Source organism: Thamnophis sirtalis, unplaced genomic scaffold, assembly GCF_051295495.1.
Source record: "Thamnophis sirtalis isolate CommonGarterSnake01/CBP01778 unplaced genomic scaffold, rThaSir2_p1.2 scaffold_10, whole genome shotgun sequence".
NCBI lineage: Eukaryota > Metazoa > Chordata > Lepidosauria > Squamata > Natricidae > Thamnophis > Thamnophis sirtalis.
In genome coordinates, this window is record NW_028261390.1 from 36,876,006 (window position 1) to 36,886,518 (window position 10,513).

At 36.3% G+C, this 10,513-nt stretch overlaps 1 pseudogene; it reads left to right on the top strand.

Annotated features, from left to right (window-relative positions):
* Nucleotides 1-2,307, top strand: part of LOC148043851 (uncharacterized) — an 87,692-nt pseudogene extending 85,385 nt beyond the window's left edge.
* Nucleotides 2,308-10,513: the final 8,206 nt, after the last annotated feature.

Below are 10,513 nucleotides of genomic sequence, written 5' to 3' on the forward strand. Positions count from 1 at the left end.
TTCTCTTACCTCTCGGACAGGTCGCAGTCGGTGTTGGTCGGAGGGCAGAGATCGACCCCTAGGCCCCTGAATTATGGGGTGCCGCAGGGTTCGGTCCTGTCCCCCCTCCTGTTTAATATCTACATGAAGCCGCTGGGTGAGATCATTCGACGGCACGGGATAAAATACCATCAGTATGCGGACGATACACAGCTGTATCTGTCCGCCCCGTGCCAACTCAGTGAAGCGGTTGACGTGATGTGCCAGGGCCTCGAGGTTGTTAGGGACTGGATGGGGGTTAACAAGCTTGTACTCAATCCAGATAAGACCGAGTGGCTGGTGTGTTTCCCTCCTACTAATTGGCCAAGTGTTCCATCTCTCAGGCTGGGGGGTCAAACAGTACACCCCTCAGACAGGGTTCGCAATTTGGGAGTCCCCCTGGACCCACAGCTGACTTTTGAACACCACTTGTCGGCTGTGACCAGGGGGGCATTTGCCCAGGTTCGCCTGGTGCACCAGTTGCGTCCCTACCTGAACCGGGAGGCCCTCACAACAGTCATTCATGCCCTTGTGACCTCTAGACTGGACTACTGCAACGTGCTCTACATGGGGCAGCCCTTGAAGAGCATTCGGCAACTTCAGCTTGTCCAGAATGCAGCCGCGCGAGTGATCGTGGGTGCACCTTGGTTCACCCACGTAACACCTATCCTCCGCAAGCTGCACTGGCTGCCTATTGGTCTCCGGATACGCTTCAAGGCACTAGTCGTCACTTATAAAGCCCTTCATGGTATTGGACCTGGGTACTTGAGAGACCGCCTGCTGCCAATTACCTCCACTAGACCGATTAGATCCCACAGATTAGGCCTCCTCTGAATTCCATCAGCTGGCCAGTGTCGACTGGCGACTACCCAGAGGAGAGCCTTCTCTGTGGCTGCTCCGACCCTCTGGAACGAACTCCCCGTGGAGATTCGAACCCTCACCACCCTCCAGGCCTTCCGCAAAGCCCTTAAAACCTGGCTGTTCAGACAGGCCTGGGGCTAAGAACTATTGCCCCCGTCTCGAATTGGTATGACTGTTGTGTATTTTAAATTATGTATTGTTTCTGTGTCGTTTTAATTTTCTGTCTGTATCCCCCCTTCCCTGGTTGAGTTGTGAGCAGCCCTGAGTCCCCTTCGGGGGGAAAGGGCGGCATATAAATAAAATCAACATTCAACATTCAACATTCACACAAATTACAATCTTTATTACCCCCAGCGGAAGCATTAACACTTGAAGCTCTCCAAGGAGCTTTAAAGGAACAAGTCTCTGGTTTAGAAGGAAAAATTGCAACTGCCTTTAAAGATGTTTCTGACAAAATTTCTGAAATTAAGGCTTTAATCCAAACTTGCAATCAGCAAATAAGAGAAGACATAGTGGACGCATTTAAGCGTTTGCTCGGTTATGTAACCTCATTGGAGGATAGGGTGGAAGAAATTAATCAGTCCAATGTGAATTTGGAGAGCAAAGTTGATGATGTTGAAAGCAAGATTGAAAAGTCAGAGGCAGAAGTCACAATAATACAATATAAAGCGATGGAATTTGCTTTGAGAATAAGAGGCCTAAAAGAAAATAACCAAGAAAATTTGAAAGAGATTTTTGAAGATGCCTTTGCTCAACTAATTGGTGAATCCAGGGCAAATATTGACTGGCAGATCGACAAAATTTTACCGCGTTAATTCATGGATTGCCAGACAGAGACAACTACCAAGAGATATTGTAATCTATTTTGTCACCAGGAAAACAAGGAATGCAATACTACAAGCGGCCTATAAAAACAAATTGCAGATTGCAGATCAGGAGCTGATAGTATTGAAGGAAATTCCCCCTAAAATGTTGAGATCTAGAAAGGATTATGCATTCCTAGTGGGTGAATTCAGAAATCGCCAGATACAGTACAGATGGGAGGTCCCAGCTGGATTGGTGGTGAACTACTTAGGAGAAAGATACTGTCTTAAATCAGTTTGGAAGACAAGAGATTTTTACAGCAATGTATTAAAGGCGGGATACCCTCCATCTCCAGGCTCTAGAGGAAGAAAAGAAGCAGGGGAGGCTAGACATGAAGATATCCAGGTACAAGCGTGTACTGCTCAAGCCCTGAACTTATTTAAGGAGACAGAAGGAATTATGGAACAAAGACAAACCCAAGCGGCTACCAAACGTAAAGAACAATAATTAAAGATGCAACAAGCTCAGACAACAATCCAAGAAACTACAAATACAAATACAGAAGCTGTGGTGGGAGCTAGACCGAAGATGAAATTCCAGCAGGATTTCCAGGTGGCTCTTTAAAAGCTTCAGGGAGCTGAAGATGACAATTAAATTTTTAACCTGGAATGTTAATGGTTTAAACTCACCACAAAAAAGGGGAAAAAAATTCCATTATTTGAAACAATTCAAAAATGATGTAATTTGCTTGCAAGAAACACATATTAGAACAAATGACCAGAAATATTTGATGAATGCAAGATTGGGACTACACTTTGTGGCATCTGCTTTGGAGAAGAAAAATGGTATAGTTATAGGCCTAAGAAAGGATTTAAAGGCTGAATTAATTGAAGCAGATCCTCAAGGAAGATATATTGCAATTGAACTATTAATAGAAGGAAAGAAAACACTCTTAACGGGAGTATATGCTCCCAATCAGCAACAAGAAAAATTTTATAAATTGCTCCATACTAAATTAATACAATGGGATTATAGATCGTGTATATTATTGGGTGATTGGAATGGAGTATTGGACACCAGGAAAGACAAGAAGGGACTTTTGCAAAATACTCAAACATGAGCAAGATTGCCTAAATCTTTCTTTGACATGATGGATGATATGGAATTAAGAGACATTTGGCGAGAATGGAATGTTAAAGAACAGGACTTTACATTCTTTTCTGATAGGCACCAATCTTTCTCTAGGATTGATTTTGTATTAATTACAAATGATTTTCTTTCTAGGGTGAAGGAGACGAAGATATGCCCGAGAACCTTAACAGACCATAACCCGTTTTGGATGGAACTGGAATATGGAGAGGGATCTAGGAGGTCTTGGAGGTTAAATGAACTTTTATTTAGATATGAGAGAAATGTCATAGAATGCAAAAAACTATTGAAAGAATATTTTACTTTTAACATGAATAAGGGAACATCTATGGAAATGGTTTGGGATGCAAGTAAAGTATATATGAGAGGTGTTTTAATAAACTTGAATAACCTATATAGACGCAGACAGGGGAAAAATGAAGGCAACTAGAAGAGGAGATAAAAAAGAAAGAGCAGGGGCTAATCTAATCTTATCATCTAATCCAGATGATAAGAAGACAAAAGAGGCAATTACTTTATTGCAAGCGCAATTCAATATGTTGATGTCAGACCAAGTAGCAACAAACCTGCTATATGCTAAACATAACACTTTTTGCAATGCAAATAAACCAGGCAGATGGTTAGCATATATGTTAAGGAAAAAACAAAATTCTCGTACTATAGAGAAAATAGAATACAAAGGTAAAGAAGTCTACCAACAGGATACGATTAAAAAGGCTTTTTTAGAATTTTATATGAGACTGTACGCTGGGGATAAAATACAAGGTATAGATATAGATAGATATTTGGAGAAAGAGAAAATCCCCATGCTTACAGATGAGCAAAGGGAAAGGCTGAATCAATCGATAACCACGGAGGAAATCCTCCTGGTAATTAAGCAGTTAAAAGTTGGGAAGACCCCTGGAACAGATGGATTGACAGTGGTTTATTATAAAAATTTACAATTAGAAATGGTAAAACCTCTTAAGGAACTATTCAATAAAATTCTACTGGAGGGAAGGGTACCACCATCTTGGAGAACAGCCTTTATTTCCCTGATTCCGAAAGAAGATCAAGATCTCACTCAGCCAAAAAACTATAGGCCTATATCACTACTTAATACAGATTATAAAAATTTTGCTAAAATATTAGCAAATGTTAGTTATACAACAAATCATTCACAATGATCAATCTGGTTTCGTACATGGGAGACAAATGAAAAGTAATGTAAGACAAATTGTTAATATATTGGAGTATTTGGGGAAGAATAACCAAGTCCCCACAGTGCTTATATTCTTGGATGCGGAGAAAGCATTTGATCGAGTGAATTGGCAATTTCTAATGAAAATAATACAAAAGATGCAGCTTGGAGAGTATTTTACACAATCTATCAAGGCAATATACCAGAAACAAACAGCACAGATTATAGTTAATGGTAGTTTAACAGAATATTTTAAAATCGAAAAAGGAACAAGACAGGGGTGTCCCCTATCTCCATTATTATTTATCTTAACTTTGGAGTTATTGCTGAATAGAATACGTGGGTCAGATGATCTACAGAGAATTAAGATTATGCATTACAAATACAGAGTACGAGCATTCGTGGATGACTTGGTTGTAACTTTAACCCAACCGGGGAAATCAGCTATAGGTTTAATGAACATAATTAATCAATATGGTCAAGTATCTGGGTTTAAAATAAACCTAGGGAAAACAAAGATGATAGTTAAAAATATGACTACAAATCAAAAAGAAGAATTAGAAAGAGTAACAGGATGCGAGATAGTAAAAAAGGTTAAATATTTAGGAGTTTATATTACAACCTCAAATGGGAAATTATATAAGTTTAATTATGAACCATTATAACAATAGCAATAGCAATAGCAGCAATAGCAGTAGACTTATATACCGCTTCATAGGCCTTTCAGGCCTCTCTAAGCGGTTTACAGAGAGTCAGCATATTGCCCCCAACAATCTGGGTCCTCATTTTACCCACCTCGGAAGGATGGAAGGCTGAGTCAACCCTGAGCCGGTGAGATTTGAACCGCTGACCTGCTGATCTAGCAGTAGCCTGCAGTGCTGCATTTAACCACTGTGCCACCTTGGCTCTTGGCTCTATGACACAAAATACAGACGGAGATGAATAAATGGAAAAAATTACAATTGTCTTTGCTGGGAAGGATAGCAGCAGTAAAAATGAATGTTTTGCCTAAGTTTCTATTTCTTTTTCAAATGATACCAATACTCAAAAAAGATGCAAATTTGGAAGAATGGCAGAAAGGTATTAATAACTTTGTTTGGGCAGGGAAGAAACCGAGAATAAAATTTAAAATAATGCAGGATATACGTGAAAGAGAAGGTTTGAAAATGCCCAAGTTAAAATTATACTATGAAGCAGTAGTTTTATCAACAATTAGCAATTGGATCAACTTAACAGAGGATAGAATATTGAATATTGAGGGATATGATCTGGTATATGGTTGGCATGCTTATTTAATATATGATAAGAAGGTGGACAAGATCTTTAAAAGCCATATTTTAAGGAATGCTCTACTGGAAAAAATATCAATATAAATTAAATGATAAGATACCTATGTAGACAGTACCCAGACACGCGATAGAGAATATAAGTATAGAACAAAAACAGGATGTTATTACATACAGAGAGCTTCTTAACATAGAAAGAGGTGTACCACAGTTAAAGCCTTTGAATGTACTAAAAGAGGAAAGGGTAATTCAAACCTGGTTTCAGTATGGACAGCTACAGGCTAAATGGAAAAAAGACCAGAAAATTGGTATCATGCAAAATGAGGATAATTTGGTAAAACAAATTAGGGACCAGAGTCAAATGCATATAAAAAGGTTGTATAATATATTGATAGAAACAGATTCTGAAACAGAGTTAGTTAAAGACTGTATGATAAAATGGGCACAAAACTTTGAAAAACCAATAATGATGGAAACATGGGAAAAGATTTGGGTAAGAAATGTAAAATTTACATAAGGCCAAAACTTGAGAGACAATTTTTATAAGATGTTTTATAGATGGCATCTAGATCCCAAAAAGCTGGCTTGCATGTATCCGAATTTACAATCCAAATGTTGGAGATGTGATTGTGTTGTATTATCATGTATGATGGACTTATAAAAAAGTTAAAGCATTTTGGATAAAAATATGGTGGATTATTCAAAACATTCTTAAAAAGAGGATAAAGTTTACTCCTCAGTTATTCTTGTTAGGTATAATTACAGACTGTACAGTTATAGAGACTAATTTGATTCTGAATTTAACAACTGCAGCAAGACTGTTGGTGGCGCAGTACTGGAAGAAGGAAGAATTGCCTACTATTCAAGAATGGACATTAAAAGTAATAACTTAGCAGAGATGGCCAAAATCTAACCATACTTAAAGGACCATTCAGATGAGAAATACAAGTTGGAATGGAAAAGATGGATTGACTATATTCAAAACAAATATCGGACTAAGAAATTTCAGTTAGCTTATGAATGAATGAATGAATGAATGAATGAATAAGGAATGTTATAATTTACTTAAGGCTAGCTTAATAAAAGGGGAGTTAAAGTACAAGAGAAGGTAGGATGCTAAAGTTAGTTAGCCTATGTTAGTGTATGATTCTTAAATGTTTATACCCTGTATTTTGCTCTGGGAAGTTGGGGGGAGGGAGGGTTGGAGGGGGGGTAGGGTTGGAATGGAGGGAGGGAAGGGGAAATATTTGTAAAATTTATTAAAACTCTTTAATAAAAAAAGTACAGGACATTTCATGTTGGTAGACTGGACATCAAGCAGGCACCTAATCAAAGAAGAAATTGCTTCCCTGGAGATCACTCCACAGAAAAATAAACCAGAAAAGTGTGAGTCCAACTGGTAGTGGTTCAATTATATCTCTTCTAGATGGCACCTCAGAGAAACACATAAGCAAAACAGCATGTGGACAAAATTTAGTACAGTAGAAATGCTTAGAGCAATGAAAATATCATTCTGATCAATGGATTATACAAGTTACACTGCATGAAGTGACTGTGGAAGCCATTAAATATTTACTATTCCTTGAAATATAGTTTCTAAATGCCACTATCTCAATTAGACAAAGAAAACATTAGGGTTATGCTGCTGCCTAAGAATTGTTTATATTGTAAAAGGCCATATGTATGACTGAAAATCTTAGTCAAAGCACTATATCATACCTAAAATTGAAACATCTATTCTGCAGCTAAATTTAATTGTCTTCCACCAGCAGATGTTTCTAATCTTGATTCCAGACAATCCTTTTTGGAATTTAGATTTTCCTCATGTGAGATGTGAATAGTTGAGAAAGTAGAACATGATGGAATGTACTTTTCATGATAGTATTAGAAACAAATTATTGCTCCACGTTTGACGTTATTTCAGGTAGGACAAAAGATCCACTATGTTGCATATCCCCTTTCTGGTTTTGACAAGATAATAACTATATATCTTGTTGCTGTTCTCATACTATTTGATATTAACATACAAATAGTTAACATCAAAAATTGACAGCAAAATGTATTATGTGTTCTATAATGTTTTATGAATTGCTACCCTGTTCCCCTGAAAATAAGACTTCCCCAGATAATAAGCCCAATTGGGCATTTGAATGCATGTGGTAAAATAAGCCCTCCCCCGAAAATATTGCAACACAGCAGCAGCCATGACATGACCATGCTCACCGCCTCCTACACCTCAAAAATAATAAGATTTCCCCAAAAATAAGGCCAAGTGCTTATTTTGGGGATCAAAAGAAAATAAGACCCTGTTTTTTAACTTCTCTTTCCCTTCATTTTGATTGAAAAAAATATGTCCACCAATTTTATTTTAAACAAACAATGATTGTTCTTCTAATAACATTTTAAATTATGTAGTAAGAAATCCAGTAGATCCTATGTATCCCACAACAAGCTTTCCATAATACTAAGAAATATATTTGCTAAATGGTACTCCTTATCTGGGGTCTGGCTAAGATGCTGATCTTGTTGATCAGAAGGTTGGCAATTCAGTGGTTCAAATCCCTAGTGCTGCATAACAGAGTTAACTCCAGTTACTTGTCCCAGCTTCTGCCAACCTAACAGTTCGATAGCAGGTAAAAAATGTAAGTAGAAAAATAGGGACCACTTTGATGGGAAGTAACAGCACCTTCAGCATTTGTCATGCCGGTTACATGACCACAGAGACGTCTTCGGAACAGTACTGGCTCTTTGGCTTAGAAACGGAGATGAGCACCACCCCTAGAGACGGAAACCACTAGTACACATGTGCGGAGGAACCATTACCTTAACCTTACTTCTTATCTAGAACCATAATTTAAATCTCATTCTCTCCATGCATCACAGACTTACTGAAAGGCTTCAATATATAGGTCTAGGCTTTTTTAATTTGACTAGAATTCTTCAGAAAGCAGGAATTCTAGACTGTCCCAACATGTAACTGCTTATATTGATAATTACATTATAATTATATTGCTTACAATAGTATAATATAGTGCCATGCAATACAGTACAATACAATAACTATAGTGCTTATATTATATTAAACAACTTATTATTATTTTATTATTATTATTCTTTCTATCAGCAATTGCATGTATGCACATTTATTGTTTGATGAAGGAAAAGAGTAAATGTACACTGTGAAAGGAATCATGATTGCCGTCACTTAACTCCATTTGTATATTAATTGATTTTTCCAGAAATAAGATTAAGATGCATTGAGACAATTAAATTGCCAATAGAGTCGTGATAGGGTTTATTATCATAATTAATATATCAGGCTTACAGTAATTTTATATTTATTTATGTCTCAAATCACATTCCTGGTTTCTAGCCTTGGTGCTTTGGCCACTGTACCATTTGTTATTCTGTAAAATGGCATGATATCATTTCTGTCATGTCATCTTTTGTTTCCAGCTTCCTGGTTCTGTAGAGCTTAACCAACAAGGGAGTGCATATGTTTATGGAACATTATAATTCCTGAAACATTATAAACAAATATTTATAAATATTTTAAAAGCAACGCTTTAGAACTTTTATTTACTATAGATTTTCTTAAAAAATTAGCAGCTAATTTGGCTACATATTTCAGTGAATAATCCCAGTGAGACAGTGATGTTACTTTGGTTTGTTGAATGCCAGATATTTTAGCACTTGGTCAGGACTTACAATATTTATTAGCAACGATTTTAATAGTAAAAAATATTTTTCTCAGGAGCAAATGAGAATCTGAATTTATTTTTAGATGCAAATCTTTTTCAGCTCTTTGATTTATTGCAAATAACATTCTCAAAACTATAACAGCAAAGCATTCTAATTATATTAGCATTCATTTTATCTAAATGCATATTTTTAAATGCATAGAAGGAAAAGAAAATCAATGATCAGGCTTGTTATTTATTTTTATCCTGGAAGTGGTCCTTTTATTTCCAGCATATTCTCCCAAAAACTTTTCTATTAATTTCAAGATCCATTTTACTCTCTTTTAAAAAGTTTGTAAATTGACAGCCAGGGCTATACTTCCCTCCTTTTCAAGTATTTGGCACAGCAAGCATTCCATCTTAGAAAGAAAAGCAATATGGTGTGACCAAATGCTTAATCTCTGGTTGTCTGACTAATGGTGAGGAAATCCATTAATTAAAAAAAAGAAAGGAAGAAAGCAAAATGCATAATTGAGAAGGAACATACAAAAATAATTCTTAGTTAAGTGAGATTGCATATAAATGAGTTGAAAACAGATTTCCAAGATATTATTAGGACAGTTTTTGAACTAAAATATGTGCAAAGAAATACAGAGCATATTATCATGCCCATTTCCCCCCCAAAAAATTAAAAAAAAATAATCTGTCTAATTAAGGGTTGCATATTGACTTCCTGTATTTCAAATTCCAGATCTGATAGAAGACATGTTGTTACGTGGTATTTCATGTATACTTCCAAGGGCAACCTATGCTAAAGGAACCATTTTCCAAAATGATAAGCCCATATAATATAGCAGTTAATTACAGAACAGTTATTGAATTATATTGGGTAAATATGGTTTAAAATCCCACTCTTCTATTGCTCTTTTAGGGGAGAAAGAATATGTTATACATTTGAAATAAAATACAACATAAAATGTTTATGATAAAGTTGCATCCAACTGCATTCAGTAAATCTTGTTTCCTGCTAAGATCCTGTATTTTAATGTATAAATCAGTTTGCTTTGTGTATCATGCAATTTAGAATGGAATTCATTCAAACATTATTATTAAATAAATAATCAGAATATACATGGAAGTTTATTTTGTTAGTTCTGTATTCTGCCTTTGTTATGGGTTCTCAAGGCTTAGCTTCTATTTTTTTCTAAATGAAATGGAGAGATAACTTGGCTTGAGTTTTTGTATAAAATAATACACCAAGTATTGATTAAGACATGGGCTAAAAAGCAGAAGGCAGTGAATTTTGTCCCATATTAGGCACAATGCTAACTAGGTGGCCTTGGACCAGTCACTCTCTCTCAACCCTAGGAAGGATTCAATGGCAAATGAAACTTGCTATACAAGTATCTGAAAACTTGCCAAGAAGACTTTAGAGGCTAGTCCAGGGAATCACCAGGAATCAACAATGATTCAAAGGGACAAGAAAAGAAAATAACTACCGTACATACTTTATGAAACATCATTTCATCTTTAAA